The sequence below is a fragment of the Neoarius graeffei genome, chromosome 21 (assembly GCF_027579695.1).
Source record: "Neoarius graeffei isolate fNeoGra1 chromosome 21, fNeoGra1.pri, whole genome shotgun sequence".
NCBI classification, from domain to species: Eukaryota; Metazoa; Chordata; class Actinopteri; order Siluriformes; family Ariidae; genus Neoarius; species Neoarius graeffei.
In genome coordinates this window covers 22,568,352-22,589,645 of record NC_083589.1, presented here as the reverse complement: position 1 = coordinate 22,589,645, position 21,294 = coordinate 22,568,352, and the positions used below count along the sequence as shown (strand labels likewise).

The 21,294-nt window shown below is 41.2% G+C and overlaps 1 protein-coding gene across 2 annotated transcripts in view; it reads left to right on the top strand.

Annotated features, from left to right (window-relative positions):
• The window catches only part of tmem63a (transmembrane protein 63A), a 178,794-nt gene that overhangs the window by 26,840 nt on the left and 130,660 nt on the right, over window positions 1-21,294 (top strand). The window contains exon 2 of one of the 2 annotated variants that reach the window (XM_060902817.1): window positions 3,113-3,355. The exons of the other annotated variant lie outside the window; for it this stretch is intronic. The gene's annotated coding sequence lies outside the window, so the exon portion shown is untranslated. The remainder of the gene's footprint in view (window positions 1-3,112; window positions 3,356-21,294) is intronic. 2 annotated transcript variants of the gene reach the window in all.

Here is a 21,294-nt window from a genome sequence, read left to right as displayed (position 1 = left end):
GGTGTCTGGAAAATTGCAGATTTGAGCAAAGCAAGCAGCCTCTAAATACAATGAAAGCTTGCAAAAGGAACAGGCATAGAACAGAGGAAAGGAAACAGCCCTTTAGGCCTAGGCCTACCGTACATGTACAGTTGCATTCATTGTCATTCATTGTTCTGTTATATTCATCTGTGTTTCAATATCTAAGTAAAGCAATGTTCTGTGGTGAACATTTCTATCTATCCTGGTCATCCTTCCTTTTTTTCGGGGGGTCCAGATTCAATCATTAAGGAGCTTAATATGTGGCACATTGTAGTTATCATAGTTTATGGGTTGGGGGCAGCTAAGTCCCCAAGTCAGGGTGTCCAGGTATGAATCTGAGTGAACTGAGTGAATTCAAGTATTGTTCATCTTCAAAAGGCCACCCCAAAATCCACCAGAATGCAGGAAATCACATCAACCAAATCCAAATTTTCTGGGGGAGTACCCTCATACCCATACCCCACATACAAAATGAGCAACTGCAAGAATATTTGCTCCAGTCAGTGCAATATAATTGTGCAACAGTCCAGACACAGACATGAAGAATTGTGCCATGAGCATAAATGTGTCTTACACTGCAAGCTCATTCTTCAGCTTTTGAACCTTTGGAAGTAGCTCACTTCGACCTAAAGTTAGCATTACTTGCTGAACGAAGGTAAAAGTGTTTTTCAAGCACTTCAGGTACTGCAGGTGGAGTGCGTAGGTAAAGTCAAACAAGAGGCACATTGCTTGAGGTAGGTTGGTGAGTGCTTCCATTACAAGGCTGCCCTCTAGGATGATCCCCACTCTTGAGGGGTTTAGTTGTGGCGATGCTGGGCTTGCAGCTCTGTTGTCCTCATAGTAGAGAATTCCCACTGGAATGTCCACAGAGTCTCCCTCATTAAGATTCTACATAGTGCAAGAAACAAGACAAAAAGAGGATATTCAGGTTAACAGCAAATTGTCTATAATCAGCTGCATAGCCTTCTTTAATATTATGATTTTTATAATTCACTGTGGTTTTATTTTAGGTAATGTGTAAACAAGCTGTTAGAGCCATTTTTGTGTTTGTTCATGTATAGGTGTTTGTTGTGGTGCAGATCCCATGTTGTGACAGTAGGTGTATTGGACAATGTGATATGTGAATGGTATAAATAGAGGAAGGGTTAATTACTCTTCAGGTGTGCTGCTGACCGGGGAGAAGCACACTGTTTTTTGACCGGAGTTTTAGTGGCCTAATTTGAGCCTTTTTGTTTATTTTGCATACAGTGGTGCTTGAAAGTTTGTGAACCCTTTAGAATTTTCTATATTTCTGCATAAATATGACCTAAAACATCATCAGATTTTCACACAAGTCCTAAAAGTAGATAAAGGGAACCCAGTTAAACAAATGAGACAAAAATATTATACTTGGTCATTTATTTATTGAGGAAAATGATCCAATATTACATATCTGTGAATGGCAAACGTAAGTGAACCTTTGCTTTCAGTATCTGGTGTGACCCCCTTGTGCAGCAATAACTGCAACTAAATGTTTGCGGTAACTGTTGATCAGTCCTGCACACCGGCTTGGAGGAATTTTAGCCCATTCCTCCGTACAGAACAGCTTCAACTCTGGGATGTGGCGGGTTTCCTCACATGAACTGCTTGCTTCAGGTCCTTCCACAACATTTCCATTGGATTAAGGTCAGGAGTTTGACTTGGCCATTCCAAAACATTAACTTTATTCTTCTTTAACCATTCTTTGGTAGAATGACTTGTGTGCTTAGGGTCATTGTCTTGCTGCATGACCCACCGTCTCTTGAGATTCAGTTCATGGACAGATGTCCTGACATTTTCCTTTAGAATTTGCTGGTATAATTCAGAATTCATTGTTCCATCAATGATGGCAAGCCGTCCTGGTCCAGATGCAGCAAAACAGGCCCAAACCATGATACTACCACCACCATGTTTCACAGATGGGATAAGGTTCTTATGCTGGAATGCAGTTTTCCTTTCTCCAAACATAATGCTTCTCATTTAAACCAAAAATTTCTATTTTGGTCTCATCTGTCCACAAAACATTTTTCCAATAGCCTTCTGGCTTGTCCACGTGATCTTTAGCAAACTGCAGATGAGCAGCAATGTTCTTTTTGGAGAGCAGTGGCTTTCTCCTTGCAACCCTGCCATGCACACCATTATTGTTCAGTGTTCTCCTGATGGTGGACTCATGAGCATTAACATTAGCCAATGTGAGAGAGGCCTTCAGTTACTGAGAAGTTGCCCTGGGGTCCTTTGTGACCTCGCCGACTATTACACACCTTGCTCTTGGAGTGATCTTTGTTGGTTGACCACTCCTGGGGAGGGTAACAATGGTCTTGAATTTCCTCCATTTGTACACAATCTGTCTGACTGTGGATTGGTGGAGTCCAAACTCTTTAGAGATGGTTTTGTAACCTTTTCCAGCCTGATGAGCATCAACAACGCTTTTTGAGGTCTTCAGAAATCTCCTTTGTTCGTGCCATGATACACTTCCACAAACGTGTGTTGTGAAGATCAGACTTTGATCGATCCCTATTCTTTAAATAAAACAGGGTGTCTAGTAACACCTGATTGTCATCCCATTGATTGAAAACACCTGACTCTAATTTCACCTTCAAATTAACTGCTAATCCTAGAGGTTCACATACTTTTGCCACTCACAGATATGTAATATTGGATCATTTTCCTCAATAAATAAATGACCAAGTATAATATTTTTGTCTCATTTGTTTAACTGGTTTCTCTTTATCTACTTTTAGGACTTGTGTGAAAATCTGATGATGTTTTAGGTCATATTTATGCAGAAATATAGAAAATTCTAAAGGGTTCAAAAACTTTCAAGCACCACTGTACAAGTTGTTATTGGGATAAGTGTGTGTAGATCAATAAAGGCGACATTGGAAATACACTGGAGATGTTTGGATTCATTTAGTGGAGCCACCACAAACTAAACGTCAACTGGAAGTTCCGGCAGGAGCCCCTCAGTGGTTAAGGTTTTTTGTTTTTGTAGAAATCAAGTCACGATACAAACCCTGAATTTTTGTATAATTTGGAGTATAAAATGAAGTAATTAATTTTCTCTTGCTAACAGGGAAGGCACATCATCAAGTTAAAATCAACTTAAGTTCAATGAAACATCTTCATAAACGTTAAGTATCATAACCCATCATCCCAAATAAACAAAACATGACAAAAAACTGATTCAAACACAAATCAAAAAATGTTACTCACTGAATTGTTCTTAAAGAACATAGACGCATCATCCCCAAGAATGACTGGAAGTCCTCTCAGGATGAGACATCTAATGGCTGTTGGCTCAGTGCTCTGCAAAGAGGTATAACACACACTTAAATGTCGAACAAAGAAATATATATCTCATCTCATCTCATTATCTCTAGCCGCTTTATCCTTCTACAGGGTCGCAGGCAAGCTGGAGCCTATCCCAGCTGACTACGGGCGAAAGGTGGGGTACACCCTGGACAAGTCGCCAGGTCATCACAGGGCTGACACATAGACACAGACAACCATTCACACTCACATTCACACCTACGGTCAATTTAGAGTCACCAGTTAACCTAACCTGCATGTCTTTGGACTGTGGGGGAAACCGGAGCACCCAGGGGAAACCCATGCGGACACGGGGAGAACATGCAAACTCTGCACAGAAAGGCCCTCGCCGGCCATGGGGCTCGAACCCGGACCTTCTTGCTGTGAGGCGACAGCGCTAACCAATACACCACCGTGCCGCCCAGAAATATACAACCCCGATTCCAAAAAAGTTGGGACAAAGTACAAATTGTAAATAAAAATGGAATGCAATAATTTACAAATTTCAAAAACTGATATTGTATTCACAATAGAACATAGACAACATATCAAATGTCAAAAGTGAGACATTTAGAAATTTCATGCCAATTATTGGCTCATTTGAAATTTCATGACAGCAACACATCTCAAAAAAGTTGGGACAGGGGCAATAAGAGGCTGGAAAAGTTAAAGGTACAAAAAAGGAACAGCTGGAGGACCAAATTTCAACTCATTAGGTCAATTGGCAATAGGTCATTAACATGACTGGGTATAAAAAGAGCATCTTGGAGTGGCAGCGGCTCTCAGAAGTAAAGATGGGAAGAGGATCACCAATCCCCCTAATTCTGCACCGACAAATAGTGGAGCAATATCAGAAAGGAGTTCGACAGTGTAAAATTGCAAAGAGTTTGAACATATCATCATCTACAGTGCATAATATCATCAAAAGATTCAGAGAATCTGGAAGAATCTCTGTGCATACGGGTCAAGGCCAGAAAACCATACTGGGTGCCCATGATCTTCGGGCCCTTAGACAGCACTGCATCACATACAGGCATGCTTCTGTATTGGAAATCACAAAATGGGCTCAGGAATATTTCCAGAGAACATTATCTGTGAACACAATTCACTGTGCCATCCGCCGTTGCCAGCTAAAACTCTATAGTTCAAAGAAGAAGCCGTATCTAAACACGATCCAGAAGCGCAGACGTCTTCTCTGGGCCAAGGCTCATTTAAAATGGACTGTGGCAAAGTGGAAAACTGTTCTGTGGTCAGACGAATCAAAATTTGAAGTTGTTTATGGAAATCAGGGACGCCGTGTCATTCGGACTAAAGAGGAGAAGGACGACCCGAGTTGTTATCAGCGCTCAGTTCAGAAGCCTGCATCTCTGATGGTATGGGGTTGCATTAGTGCATGTGGCATGGGCAGCTTACACATCTGGAAAGACACCATCAATGCTGAAAGGTATATCCAGGTTCTAGAGCAACATATGCTCCCATCCAGACGACGTCTCTTTCAGGGAAGACCTTGCATTTTCCAACATGACAATGCCAAACCACATACTGCATCAATTACAGCATCATGGCTGTGTAGAAGAAGGGTCCGGGTACTGAACTGGCCAGCCTGCAGTCCAGATCTTTCACCCATAGAAAACATTTGGCGCATCATAAAACGGAAGATACGACAAAAAAGACCTAAGACAGTTGAGCAACTAGAATCCTACATTAGACACGAATGGGTTAACATTCCTATCCCTAAACTTGAGCAACTTGTCTCCTCAGTCCCCAGACGTTTACAGACTGTTGTAAAGAGAAAAGGGGATGTCTCACAGTGGTAAACAAGGTCTTGTCCCAACTTTTTTGAGATGTGTTGTTGTAATGAAATTTAAAATCACCTAATTTTTATCTTTAAATGATACATTTTCTCAGTTTAAACATTTGATATGTCATCTATGTTCTATTCTGAATAAAATATGGAATTTTGAAACTTCCACATCATTACATTCCGTTTTTATTTACAATTTGTACTTTGTCCCAACTTTTTTGGAATCGGGGTTGTATATATCAGTTTATTTGTCCATATAGAGAAATACCACAAGGGAAGGTGAGAGAATAATTTTTTTTTGTAATATGGATGAACTAACCATCAATATCATTACAAGAAAAAACAAAAATATCAACCCACCATTGTCTGTTGTAGCAGGTCAGCTAACTGCTTGCCTGTCTTCCTCTTGAAGACTTCCATCAAGCTTGGACACAAACCATCAAGAACACCAAAGGATTCTTCTTTAAGATTTCTACCAACAACCATGTTAAACTCCAAGTAAACCTGAAAAATATGAAATAAGCTCAATTTTGATATTCAGGCAGAGTTACTTATAACAGTCATAAACCTCTCTGAACATGTTGTCCATGACATGTAACACAAATAAGAACAAAAATAGTAAGGCAATAAATGAGGCTAATGTTAAAAGTGGGCATTTACTTTTTTAAAACTACATTGAAATAATTTGAATTCTACACTACTGTTGCAAAACTGTCTGTAGAGAACACACAAGTAGAGAGCTACTCTAAAAACACAATGCTGCAATTATCAAATGCCCACTATTCACCTAAGTCAACCTCAAATTTCAAAGTTCCAGCAGTTTTTAATTAGTAGTACTTGAATAGAGAAAATGGTATCCTCTTTACTGCAGACAAATGTCCTTTAAAAGAGTCAAAAACTTGTGAAAAATAGAAAAATGCAGGCAGAAAATGTATTGTCCAAAGAGCATGCAAAGACCTTAAATTGCTCTGTGAAAATGAGAAAATGGCACAATTTTCTCTGTATCCTCCAACGGACAAGCATAGACTTGTCTTCAGTTTTGAGCCAATCACAACAGGGTGGCACTGTGGCCTGAGGTAAAACTTGAAAGTTTAAGTTTGTTAAACTTACAAAAATGAGTACACCCAATGACTCCTATACACTCTTCATATACTCATACTATTTAAGTAATGCAACAAAACTAATTTTTTAAAGTGGTATTTACTCAAACTGTTTGCATATGTAGCGCCCCCAGCCCGCTATAAGGTACTGCAGTGACACCCTGGGTTCTATGAACTTAAAACTCAATGTAGATTCAATGTATATAACTCCTAGATTGTATCTCTCTCTATGATGTACTGAATGTAAAAAAACTATGTTTGACTTAAATGTTTTGGTAGTCTTGTATGTACAGTAAGCTTTTAACTTATTTATTCCAAAAATGAATTGTCCACACAGTGAATAAAGTTTAGTATCTATATTGTAAATGTAATAAGTAAAATAAAAAAGCATGAAAACAAACACAAATGTAGCCTAAATGAGAATGTATCAGTATGTTCCTTACACAACTTAAATAGCCTATTAATCCTTTTCAAGTAACCACAGGTTTCTCAAAAAAAACAACAACATACCAGTAATAGACACAGTTAAACGAATCACATTCAAATACCGTTAACCTTTTGTATAATAAACCTATTGGGCCCATTCAACATATAACACAAAGCTGGCACACCTTACTTGTCTCCCATACCCTGCCCAGTGTCCCCGATGCAGGCCTGAGTCGAGGCTGGCGTGCGTTGTGGCCTTAAACAAAAATGGCCGCTTCGACAAAAGAAAAGAAGTGAAGCAAGCTACTCACACCAGCTCCAATGCATATTCCCCACAAGCAGTCGGTTTAGTCAGCCGACCTCGAACTCCCGTGTCAATTTCCAGTGTAGACCTCCGGAAAACAGTTCACGGTTAGCTGCTGTTTCTGGAACTCCGTTGTTGGCTTGGCCAGTCAGACTTGAGTTTCAGCAGCAGTTCTTCCGGCAGACACGTTGGCTACGTTATCTGCAATCGTGTGTACAGTTTATCCACTCCCACTCGAAGTTCAGTTTCAGTTCCGCACACAAACTCCAAAAACAGTTCACTAACTGCGGTCTCACACCTTTACAGTTGCCTCAAATATCACTTTTTAACCGAAAAATAACAATAACTCGCCATCTTGATGACAGCAGCGTTCCCCTTCACTCGTTCAAAAACCAAAGGAAGCCCGTTTCTGCTATATCTGGGCCTTTTCCTGGCTCCGTGACCTCTCACCCTGTACAGTTATTGGTTCCACTGTATTTTTTTTTTCAGAATTACAAATAATTAAACATGCAATAATAATAGCATAGGTACACATGAGAACACTTAATATTACACCAGGAAAACACATAAAATGGTAAATAAAATCAAGTAACAGAAACATGCGTTTCCTCCTATACCCTATATCTCCACTTACATGGATAATAAAGGAAACTTATCTGTATTTTCTGAAAGGGTTACACATAGAAAAAAACTTTCAGGTTAACAGTGTGTACTGAAAAACAGGTTTCAAGCGTTGGAGAATGAGGAGCCAGAGTGGGAAGAAGGTGAGGAAGTAGAGAGTAGATTTCAAGTGATGCAGAGGGCATATACAGAGATAACAGAGGAAGTGTTGTGCAGGCCATGAAAGAAAAAGAAATCCTGGATCAGTGAAAATTCATGGAGGCTACTAGACGAAAGGGAGGAAATCAACAAGAAAATCCGAAGCACACTCTCAGAAGGAGTCAAAAAACAGCTAAGAGAGAAGTATAAAGATAAGGACAAGGAAGTGAAAAGAAGTTTGAAAGCAGACAAAAAGAAATGGACTGAAAACATTGCAAGTAAAGCAAAAGAGGCTGCAAGAAGTCAACACATGAAAACATTATATGGACTGACAAAGACACTATGCAATGAAGGATCTAGGCAAAGTACACCAGTTATCGACAAAAATGGTAACCTAAGTGGCAAAAAGGAGATTCTTTCAAGATGGACAGAATACTTCAAAGAGGTACAGTGGTGCTTGAAAGTTTGTGAACCCTTTAGAATTTTCTATATTTCTGCATAAACATGGCCTAAAACATCATCAGATTTTCACACAAGTCCTAAAAGTTGATAAAGAGAACCCAGTTAAACAAATGAGACAAAAATATTATACTTGGTCATTTATTTATTGAGGAAAATGATCCAATATTACATATCTGTGAGTGACAAAAGTATGTGAACCTTTGCTTTCAGTATCTTGTGTGACCCCCTTGTGCAGCAATAACTGCAGCTAAACGTTTGTGGTAACTGTTGATCAGTCCTGCACACTGGCATGGAGGAATTTTAGCCCATTCCTCCGTACAGACCAGCTTCAACTCTGGGATGTTGGTGGGTTTCCTCACATGAACTGCTCGCTTCAGGTCCTTCCACAACATTTCGATTGGATTAAGGTCAGGACTTTGACTTGGCCATTCCAAAACATTAACTTTATCCCTCTTTAACCATTCTTTGGTAGAACGACTTGTGTGCTTAGGGTCGTTGTCTTGCTGCATGATCCACCTTCTCTTGAGATTCAGTTCATGGACAGATGTCCTGACATTTTCCTTTAGAATTCGCTGGTATAATTCAGAGTTCATTGTTCCATCAATGATGGCAAGCCGTCCTGGCCCAGATGCAGCAAAACAGGCCCAAACCATGATACTGCCACCATCATGTTTCACAGATGGGATAAGGTTCTTATGCTAGAATGCAGTGCTTTCCTTTCTCCAAACATAACACTTCTCACCTAAACCAAAAAGTTCTATTTCGGTCTCATCCGTCCACAAAACATTTTTCCAATAACCTTCTGGCTTGTCCACGTGATCTTTTGCAAACTGCAGATGAGCAGCAATGTTCTTTTTTGAGAGCAGTGGCTTTCCCCTTACAACCCTGCCATGTACACCATTGTTGTTCAGTGTTCTCCTGATGGTGGACTCATGAACATTAACATTAGCCAGTGTGAGAGAGGCCTTCAGTTGCTCGGAAGTTACCCTGGGGTCTTTTGTGACCTCGACGACTATTACACGCCTTGCTCTTGGAGTGATCTTTGCTGGTCGACCACTCCTGGGGAGGGTAACAATGGTCTTGAATTTCCTCCATTTGTACACAATCTGTCTGACTGTAGATTGGTGGAGTCCAAACTCTTTAGAGATGGTTTTGTAACCTTTTCCAGCCTGATGAGCATCAACAACGCTTTTTCTGAGGTCCTCAGAAATCTCCTTTGTTCGTGACATGATACACTTCCACAAACATGTGTTGTGAAGATCAGACATTGATAGATCCCTGTTCTTTAAATAAAACAGGCTGCCCACTCACACCTGATTGTCATCCCATTGATTGAAAACACCTGACTCTAATTTCACCTTCAAATTTACTGCTAATCCTAGAGGTTCACATACTTTTGCCACTCACAGATATGTAATATTGGATCATTTTCCTCAATAAATAAATGACCAAGTATAATATTTTTGTCTCATTTGTTTAACTGGGTTCTCTTTATCTACTTTTAGGACTTGTGTGAAAATCTGATGATGTTTTAGGTCATATTTATGCAGAAATATAGAGAATTCTAAAGGGTTCACAAACTTTCAAGCACCACTGTATTAAACAGAGAAGAGCCAGATAACCCTATAACCGACAATGATGTATGTGAACTAGGAAATGATCCAGGGCATTTCAGTCAGTGAACCATCTATCGTAAAAGTAAGAACAGTTATAAAAAGGTTCCAGATAGAAAATTGCCAGGAATTGATTCCATCAGAGCAGAGCTACTGAAGGCAGATGTAGACTTTTCAGCAGCTAAGATCCATGAACTACTGAAGGCAATATGGAGAGATGAGAAAAATCCCAGATAGTTGGAAGAAAGGACTTATCATTAAGCTGGCAAAGAAAGGGAATCTCAAAGAATGCAAGAATTCAAGAAGTATCACTCTAGTCTCCGTGATGTTTCCCACCACGGAGAGTAGGGTGATACTTCTTGAATTCTTTGAGATTCCCTTTCTTTGCCAGCTTAATGATAAGTCCTTTCTTCCAACTATCTGGGATTTTTCTACTTCTTCCAACTATCTGGGATTGCTACTTGGCAGGATTATTATTGATCGGATAAGAGGCAGCATACCGGTAGATAATAGGCTGAGGAAGGAACAGGCAGGGGCACAACAGAGCAGGTCTTCATACTTCATAACATCATTGAACAAGTAAATGAGTGGCAAGCAACATTATATCTGAACTACATAGACTTTGCAAAGGCTTTTGATTCTATACACTGCAAAAGCCAGTGGATCATGAGAAAGTATAGAATACTAGACAAAATTGTGAGACCAGTAAAACTATACCATGAAGTTTTATAATGTGTGTATATATATATATATATATATATATATATATATATATATATATATATATATATATATATATATTAAGAAGAACCATATCAGGTTCAGTATTAAAACCGGAGTGAGACAAGGGTGTAACATGTCCAGTTTTATATTTTTAATCATTATTGATTGGATGATGAGGAAGACAATTTGGCAATGGTGGGAACAGCAGAAGGTTAACATGAAACTCAATGACCTAGACTTTGCAGATGATGTATCCCTACTCTCCTCAACCAAACAACAAATACAGGACTGTTGTATTATACCAGGTGGGTGGAGCACAGGAGCATGGCAGGCCAGAACAGAGTTCTCAATAACTCTTTTATTGTCAGCTTTTCAGCTTCTACACGTTCACTCGTATACACACGCCACACACACGTGTTCTGGTCGGGAGAGCCCCCTTCCTCTGCTCTCCCTCTCCTCTTATAGGGCGCGGTCACTGGGGAAGACACACAAACACAGGTTAATTCCCGTCAGGTGCAGTGATTCTGCCACTTACCTTCCCTGACTCCGCCCTCCCTTCACAGACTGCCGCTTGACCATGCCCCCGCTGCCACAAGGACAAAACAAAAAGACTAGATGAAGAAACCAGAAGAGTCAGACTTAAGATCAACATTGGGAAAACTAAAGTGATGTGAATAAATGCACGAAATCAAGACAAGATTATGAGAAGAGGGCAAGACATCGAAGATGGTGATGAATTTACTTACAACCCCGATTCCAAAAAAGTTGGGACAAAGTACAAATTGTAAATAAAAACAGAATGCAATGATGTGGAAGTTTCAAAATTCCATATTTTTTTCAGAATAGAACATAGATGACAAATCAAATGTTTAAACTGAGAAAATGTATCATTTAAAGAGAAAAATTAGGTGATTTTAAATTTCATGACAACAGCACATCTCAAAAAAGTTGGGACAAGGCCATGTTTACCACTGTGAGACATCCCCTTTTCTCTTTACAACAGTCTGTAAACGTCTGGGGACTGAGGAGACAAGTTGCTCAAGTTTAGGGATAGGAATGTTAACCCATTCTTGTCTAATGTAGGATTCTAGTTGCTTAACTGTCTTAGGTCTTTTTTGTCGTATCTTCTGTTTTATGATGCGCCAAATGTTTTCTATGGGTGAAAGATCTGGACTGCAGGCTGGCCAGTTCAGTACCCGGACCCTTCTTCTACGCAGCCATGATGCTGTAATTGATGCAGTATGTGATTTGGCATTGTCATGTTGGAAAATGCAAGGTCTTCCCTGAAAGAGACGTCATCTGGATGGGAGCATATGTTGCTCTAGAACCTGGATATACCTTTCAGCATTGATGGTGTCTTTCCAGATGTGTAAGCTGCCCATGCCACACGCACTAATGCAACCCCATACCATCAGAGATGCAGGCTTCTGAACTGAGTGCTGATAACAACTTGGGTCGTCCTTCTCCTCTTTAGTCCGAATGACACAGCGTCCCTGATTTCCATAAAGAACTTCAAATTTTGATTCGTCTGACCACAGAACAGTTTTCCACTTTGCCACAGTCCATTTTAAATGAGCCTTGGCCCAGAGAAGACGTCTGCACTTCTGGATCATGTTTAGATACGGCTTCTTCTTTGAACTATAGAGTTTTAGCTGGCAACGGCGGATGGCACGGTGAATTGTGTTCACAGATAATGTTCTCTGGAAATATTCCTGAGCCCATTTTGTGATTTCCAATACAGAAGCATGCCTGTATGTGAGGCAGTGTCGTCTAAGGCCCCGAAGATCACGGGCACCCAGTATGGTTTTCCGGCCTTGACCCTTACGCACAGAGATTCTTCCAGATTCTCGGAATCTTTTGATGATGTTATGCACTGTAGATGATGATATGTTCTAACTCTTTGCAATTTTACACTGTCAAACTCCTTTCTGATATGGCTCCACTATTTGTTGGCGCAGAATTAGGGGGATTGGTGATCCTCTTCCCATCTTTACTTCTGAGAGCCGCTGCCACTCCAAGATGCTCTTTTTATACCCAGTCATGTTAATGACCTAATGAGTTGCAATTTGGTCCTCCAGCTGTTCCTTTTTTGTACCTTTAACTTTTCCAGCCTCTTATTGCCCCTGTCCCAACTTTTTTGAGATGCGTTGCTGTCATGAAATTTCAAATGAGCCAATATTTGGCATGAAATTTCAAAATGTCTCACTTTCAACATTTGATATGTTGTCTATGTTCTGTTGTGAATACAATATCAGTTTTTGAGATTTATAAATTATTGCATTCCATTTTTATTTACAATTTGTACTTTGTCCCGACTTTTCTGGAATCGGGGTTGTACCTGGGAGCTAAAGAAGGAGGTGGTATGAAAGACCTTAAGAACAGACTGGTGCATTTATACAACTAAAGCGGATATAGAGCTGTAACAACATCTCAAGGAGAACAAAGTTGAGATTGTATAAGACAATAGTGATACCAGTCCTATTATATAGTTGTGAGACTTGGAAAATAACAAGGGAGATGACAAAATCTAATCTAAAATGGTCCATGTGTTTCATAACAAGTGCCTAGGAAGAATACTTAAAATGCCCTAGCAAGATCATGTAAGCACAGAGGAATTACTAGAGAGAGCAAGTATGAAACCATCGAGTGAGGAGATAAGGTGTCGTAGATGAAGATGATAGGCCAAATAATGAGGCAGGATCAGAACAACAACTGCAACATAGCAATGACCTGGGGCCCACAAGGCAAAAGGAAAAGAGGGAGACCAAAGACAACCTGGAGACAAATAGTGGAGAAAGAGAGAGAAGAAGCAGGTTGGAAGTCCTGGAATGAAGTGTGAACAGTAGCAGCTGACAAGTAGAGGTGGAAGTGCTCTGTGAAGGCCTTCTGTGCCACGAGGCACAAAGCAGATAGGTAGGTCGGTAGCATGATTCACAAACTTTCAAAAATGATTTTGTTGCTTCTAAAATAAGATGCATCAAAAATGACTTTTTACTTTCTATTTTAGATGGCGGCATGGTGGTGTAGTGGTTAGCACGGTCGCCTCACAGCAAGAAGGTTCCGGGTTCGAACCCAGCGGCCGGCGAGGCCGGCGGGCCTTTCTGTGTGGAGTTTGCATGTTCTCCCCGTGTCTGCGTGGATTTCCTCCGGGTGCTCTGGTTTTCCCCACAATCTAAAGATATGCAGTTACCTTGAGCAAGGTATCTGACCCCTGACTGCTCCCCGGGCGCTCTGGTGTGGCTGCCCACTGCTCTGAGTGTGTGCGTGTGTTCACTGCTTCAGATGGGTTAAATGCAGAGGATGAATTTCACTGTGCTTGAACTGTGTATGTGACGAATAAATAATAATAAAGGGTTTTTAGATGTAATTGGAAAATATATGCACCTAGTTTCTAATTAGAAACCCTAAGAAGCACTGAGGCATGACCTGCACAAATAATTCCATTCATCTCTATCAGCCTTCCAAAAAAAAAAAATCAAGTTAAACAACACCAGAGTAGCCTGGCTAACACGACTTCAAAGCTCTCCGAGCATTTGGTCTGGCCAAGCTATTAAGCCAAACCGTTTCCCAGAGCCCGTGGTTGACCCGCCTCCCTGAAATGCCCCAGTTTGCTACTGGTCGAAGCCAGAAAAGGCTGTGACAAAGCTTAAACCAATCACATCGCTCTTTCCTCTGACGTATGTGACGCGACGGAAACTGCTTGAGTAACTGGTAGGTTAAACTCTTACCGAAGCCGGTCGGAAGCAAGGCGAAAACATCCTTCCTTTCAATAAATACCTCCAGGGCTGCTCTTTGTTCCGTTTTCAATGAGAACTTCCCGTTGAATGCTTTCAATACAGCATCTACCGCTGTAAACAATCTATGGCTTCCGGGCACAGTTCTACTACGTCACTGCCTTGAACACGCCTCTACCCAGGGCCATTGGAGATGCTCAAAGTTGATTGGTTCCCGATTTTTCGGGAGCTTGGAAATGCTGTAGATAGCCTGCCTGGCCAGACTAAGCTTGGAACAGGCCCTCGTGTTGCGTCACGCTTAGGATGGGCGGGCCCAGGCTAACACCAGAGCACAATCTGAATGAGTCATGTTCCTCACATAACTACTGTATGTTCTGAACTTTAGTCAACAGCTCTGAATATGACCCTTACTTTGTAAGAGATTAGCTTTATAAAGTTCCTCCATATAAACTATGTATAATATTGCTGGGTATTACTGGTGAACAAAGCCCCCCCAATTAAATGCATCCCAGGAGCCCAGTGATACTTCATTACATATTCAATAGCATAAGTAATCATACATCCTCTTAACAAACAGTTGTATTGCTACCTTTTTCTCATGCATGACTGTGGGCACAAGCCTAAACTAAGCATTTCTTAGACATGACAATCTTCTGAGAGAGCAAATTTGTGATGACACAGAAAAGGATTTGTATTTGTTCAGTTCTGACAAAGCTGCTACACTTTTACTGTTTTTGGCACACTCCTTCTAATAAGCAAACAGGTATAAGTCTAAATCATTCACTTAGACGAAGAAGAAACCTTTATTTGTCACATGCACACTTCAAGCACAGTGAGATTCGTCCTCTGCATTTAACCCATCTGAAGCAGTGAACACGAACACACACACACACACACACATAGAGCAGTGGGCAGCCACACTGCAGCACCTGGGGAACAGTCAGGGGTTAAGTACCTTGCTCAAGGGCACTTCAGCCCAAGGCCACCCCATGTTAATCTAACTGCATGTCTTTGAACTGTGGGGGAAACCAGAGCACCTAGAGGGGACCCATGCTGGCATGGGGAGAACATGCAAACTCCACACCCGCCGGCTACTGGGCTTGAACCCAGAACCTTCTTGCTGTGAGGCGACAGTGCTAACCACTACACCACCATGCCACACTTAATCTGTAAAATTATGAGTGAGTATTTATGAATGAGCATTTTAACATGTACTCCAAATGTCTTGGAAAAAAAATATTCATGTCTAGGAAATGCGGACTTGGTGTCAGGCTGCATTGTGAGGAACACAGTTACTGCATCAGAAATGGTGCCCTGGTCACTATTGCCCACAAACATCAAACATGCACCCATGTGTTGTTGTTGTTTTTCACATGAAACTGTGTACCCATAGTGCAGTTTCTTTCTTTCTTAAATGATGTATCCATAGTGTAGTTTGATTTTATTTGTGTCACAGATTTGTCACTATGCTTTTGAATGTGACCACAAAAATGGCAAATCTCTATAGGAAGTGGTGGCCCAGTGTTTAAGATCCACCTGTGTGCAAAGTGTCACATGATCTGTCACATGATGTCTGTATAAATCAACCTGTTCTAGAAGGACCCTGACTCTGTAACACTCCTAAGCAAACAACATGAAAACCAAGGAGCACTCCAAACAGGTCAGAGACAAAGTTGTGGAGAAATATAGATCAGGGTTGGGTTATAAAAAAATCCCAAACTTTAAAATATCCAACGGAGCACCATTAAACCCATTATAGCAAAATTGAAAGAATATGGCACCACTACAAACCTGACAAGAGAAGGCCATTTACAAAAACTCACAGACCGGGCAAGCATGGTATTAATCAGAGATGCAACAAAGACACCAAAGATAACACTGAAGGAGTTGCAAAGATCCACAGCAGAGATGGGAGTATCTGTCCATTGGACCACTTTAAGCTGTACACTCCACAGAATGGGGCTTTGTGGAAGAGTGCAAAGGCAAAGCACACTATTGTTCTTCTTAAGTTTACTTATTCTGCCTTATTCCGACATGTTTTTTGGATCCACTACTCCTAGGGCGTTCGAGATAGAGACACCGTTCCAACTCTGAGACGTCTGGCCCGAAGTGGTGTAGTGTGCTTGTATACAGCTTTTGGATCAACGCGCCCATTCTCTTGTTTTTCTTTTGTTTTTTTCCCATAGAGAATGAATGGGGCTCATGAATCAAATCGTCCTACTCAGACACGCTCCATCACAGATGCACCAAACCTCATGTGATACTTCAGGCCAACTCCCCCGACACATACATGCAATCGGTTCTGACCCGCACTCATATTTTTCCTTTCTTTTTGCTCATCCCTTTTTCCTCCATAGGCTTGCATTGATTTTTGGCCCCATTGAAAATGAATGGTGTTTCAGGAGAAAAACTTTCACTCTCCATCAATTTTTTTAATCAAGTGACCAAACTTCAAGAAACTTCACTTGATGCCTCAGGCCAAGTCCCCGCACAGATCCATCCCCTCATCTGAGACCTGTACTTGTCTTTTTCTTGGTTTTCATGCATCTCTTTTTACCTCCATAGGCTTCCATTGATTTTTGGCCCCATTCAAATGAATGGAGTTTTGCTCAGTAACACTTTACCACACATCCACCAAACTTCATATGGCACCTCAGGCCAAATCACCCATCACACACAATATCGGTTCTGACCTGCACTCATCTTTGTCTTGCCTTTCATCCGTCCATTTTTTCTCCATTTTGCCGCTAATCAATGGAAGCTTGACTGAGTCATTCCTCCCTTCCCCCAAAGGTGATGATGCATTTGGCAAGGATCTGCTCATTTGAGACTTTGACAGCAAATCAACTTCAACTCAATGGCCACTTTATTAGGAATACTTACACGCACACACGATAGCAATTAGCATATAAGCATTCATGTGTTACCATGCTAGCTGTTAGCATGTTACCCATTACAATATCATGCCTGCTGTTAGCTCGTGAGTTGTTAGCATGTTCACCATTAGCATGTTATCATGAGAGCTGTTAACATGTTAGGATTAGCATGGTAGCATGCAGAGTTCGCATGTTTGCTGTTAGTGAGTTTGGCTGAGCATGTTAGCATGCTAACTGTTAGCATGTTAGCTGTTAGCATGTCACCCTCAGTGTGTTAGCATGCTAAAAGTTAACATACTAGCCATTAGCATGTTAGCCTGTTAGCATGATAGCTGTCAGCATCTCATCTCATCTCATTATCTCTAGCCGCTTTATCCTTTACAGGGTCGCAGGCAAACTGGAGCCTATCCCAGCTGACTATGGGCGAAAGGCAGGGTACACCCTGGACAAGTCGCCAGGTCATCACAGGGCTGACACATAGACACAGACAACCATTCACACTCACATTCACACCTACGGTCAATTTAGAGTCACCAGTTAACCTAACCTGCATGTCTTTGGACTGTGGGGGAAAGCGGAGCACCCGGAGGAAACCCACGCGGACATGGGGAGAACATGCAAACTCCACACAGAAAGGCCCTCGCCGGCCACGTGGATCGAACCCGGACCTTCTTGCTGTAAGGCGACAGCGCTAACCACTACACCACCGTGCCGCCCCAGCTGTCAGCATATTAGCCTTAAAGTGTTAGAATTTTAACAAATAGCATGTTAATCATTGGCATGTTAGAATGCTAACTGTTAGCATGTTATCTATTAGCATGTTTGCATTAACATGCTAGATTTTAGCATGTTAGTATGCTGTTAGCATGTTAGTATGGTAACTGTTAGCATGCTAGTTGTTAGCATGTTGGCATTAACATGTTGGCACGCTAGCTTTTAACATGCTAGCATAATAGCTGTTCTGCTACAGCTCAGCAAGCACACTTTGCATTTTCTTTGCGGAAATGCAGTCTAGTTTCCAGCTTGTAATGCGACAAAACAAGTCAAACACCAAGGGGTGAATACTTTTGCAAGACACTGTAGCGCTTTGAACAACAGACATTGCTTCACAAAAAAATAAAGACTTTAAACATATGAACTAATTTTATCCCTAATAAATTTATTTATCCCTAATGAGCAAGCCTGAGGTGGTGGTGGGAAGGAAAAGCCCCCTCAGACGACATGAGGAAGAAACCTTGAGAGGAACCACACTCAGAAGGGAACCCATCCTCATCTGTGTCATAACAGATTGCGTGATTATAAATAATGTGCTTCCATAACTGTGTTCTATATAGTCACAAAGTATAATTAACCAGGAAATTCATTATAGTTTTAGCATGAAGTCTATTTTGTTGAAGTTATCAGTTGTTCAGTGATGGAGACTTGAGTGCAAGACTGTTCATGACAACTGCAGTCCTAAAGTTAATTATGTCAATTATTGTAGGCCATTGCTTCTCATTGTTGCAAAACAGAAGATGGTTCTGGACATTTACAAAGTGTATATTTTGACTCTCCATATAGGGTCATCTTCCACAGAAATGATGTGATGAGACTCCAGCCAGAAGTAGGACATCAGGATGGATCAGACAGGTCAAAAGAGCAGGAGAGGCCAGCATCACTGGTTTCACAGGATTGACATGTAATGAGAGAGAGAGAGAGAGAGAGAAACATAGGTTATTAGGTATGCCCATTGTCACCTAATGAGTAAGAACAATATACAGTACATTTTGCACTGACTGCAAGCAGGGACTCCGGCAAGACTATGACAGCATAACTAAAAGGGAGAGCCAGAAGCTAACATAGACAAGAGGGAGCCCTGAGACATAAAGCAGCCAGCCACTCCACCATCACCACCATGCACATGACTGCTTCTCCCAGGCCTCTCTCACCACATCCAGCAGGCCCTGGAGTCTGTTCCCAAATAGGAGCTCAAATTAGGTGCCTTTTAATTAACAATATAACATGACTTTTCATTGCATTTTATACAAACAATTTATTGTATTAAAATGGCAGATGTTTGTGATGTAAAAATGAAACCAAAGTAAATTGACAGATCTTTTCCCACCTTTAATGTGATACAGCAGCCAACAAAATTCAATGGAAAAAAACTTCCAAAAACGATTCCAATTTCCATTTCCGGGTGAGAGTATGCTATGCGTGTTTTGGCTACCACTTCTCACCAGAGCTTTTTCTTTTTGTGTTTGTATACTTTGATGTTTTTTTTTTTGTTTGAATGTTTTGTCTGCCAGTTGTGGCGTAGCTCCGGACCCAGTTTTGGGCGTAGGTTTCCTTCAGGCCTTGGTCCGCCGTGGGTGATGCCTGTGCTCATCACTATGGACTGCAGTGAGCTCATTGCTCTTTTAACACCAGGGTTGTCCAGTGCTCTGTGCGGTGGTGCTTCTGTGCTTAGTGTGGTGTTTCAAGTGATGTTGCCTGGTGGCGTCACGGTAGCTGTGCAGGTGGTTTGGGACATACCACTCTGTGTGGTGGTACTTCTGTCCTCGCTTTGTGGATCCATGGCACAGTGTTCTGAGCAATATTGCCTGGCGGTGTTGCAGGCTGTGCCGGCGGTGTGTTATTTATCTTCATACGCCTTTTGGTTGGACTGTGGGTAGCTACACCATTGGAATTACATCCTGACCCTCTTTTGATGGACTCTTTTTTTGTTCTCATCTCATCGTCTCTAGCCGCTTTATAGGCAAGCTGGAGCCTATCCCAGCTGACTACGGGTGAAAGGCGGGGTACACCCTGGACAAGTCGCCAGGTCATCACAGGGCTGACACATAGACACAGACAACCATTCACACTCACATTCACACCTACGGTCAATTTAAAGTCACCAGTTAACCTGACTTGCATGTCTTTGGACTGTGGGGGAAAGCGGAGCACCCGGAGGAAACCCACGCGGACACGGGGGGAACATGCAAACTCCACACAGAAAGGCCCTTGCTGGCCACAGGGCTCGAACCCGGACCTTCTTGCTGTGAGGCGACAGCGCTAACCACTACACCACCGTGCCGCCCCCTTTTTTTGTTTTTCTTTCCCTAATTATAAAGTGACCTTGGGGCTATAGAAATTGAATTTATTATTATTATTATTATTATTATTAATTAATAATAATAATAATAATAATAATAATAATAATAATAATAATAATAATAATCTGCTTGCATAAATGTGCACACCCTTTTATAGTGGCACATGTGACTGTACTCAGAATTGACCAAACACATTCACAAACTCTACTACACCAGTCATCAATGAACTGATTCTGATTCAGCCCAAATAAAGATCAGCTGTTTCTGTAGGATTTTCTTGACGTCTTCTTGGTTTGAGCTGACTGCTGATGCCATTGTTCACAAAGAGCCTACACAGCGTGTAGAGAATCTCACTGTTGAAAGACATTGATCCGGAGACAGGTACAAAATAACGTCCAAAACATTAGCTGTACCATGGAACACTGCGAAGGCCATTATCAACAAGCAGAGAAAATGGGGAACGACAGTGACATTACCAAGAACAGAATATCACTCTAAAATTCAGACCCTCCAGGATTTCGCGATGTTGCGATTTGTAACTTCAACCAATCCCCACGAATTCAGGGCGGTGTTGCAATTATATCCAATCACCGCAACTTTCCTGCAAATTTGACCAATCGTTGGCGTCGTCTTGAGGTGACATCGACAAACTACCTTCCGCCTTACTTCCGTGTATCCGTTCAAGAGAAGCAGCATGTGCCGATGAGCGAGTCAGTGTTTATGTAGGCTTAAATTCTGTTACTGAAAGTGTGTGATGTTTACAGTGAAGGACTGTGTGCACTTTTCATTATTTTTTTTTACTTAATACAAGAAAATTAATGGATGCCAACATTTTTGCCAAAATGGTATTTTATTTTCCATTGTTTGGCAGCTTCAGCATCATACTGTGAGATTCTGTTCAAATTCAGATTCAGATTCAGAATATTTATTATCATTGTCACAAAAAAGAACAACGAAATTTTGTTTGGAGCATCCATACAGCAGAGTTGATAAAGTGCAAACCCATAAATAAATACATACCCCCCTAAATAACCCAGTGTAAGCATTTGACCCAGTATTACATCAGTA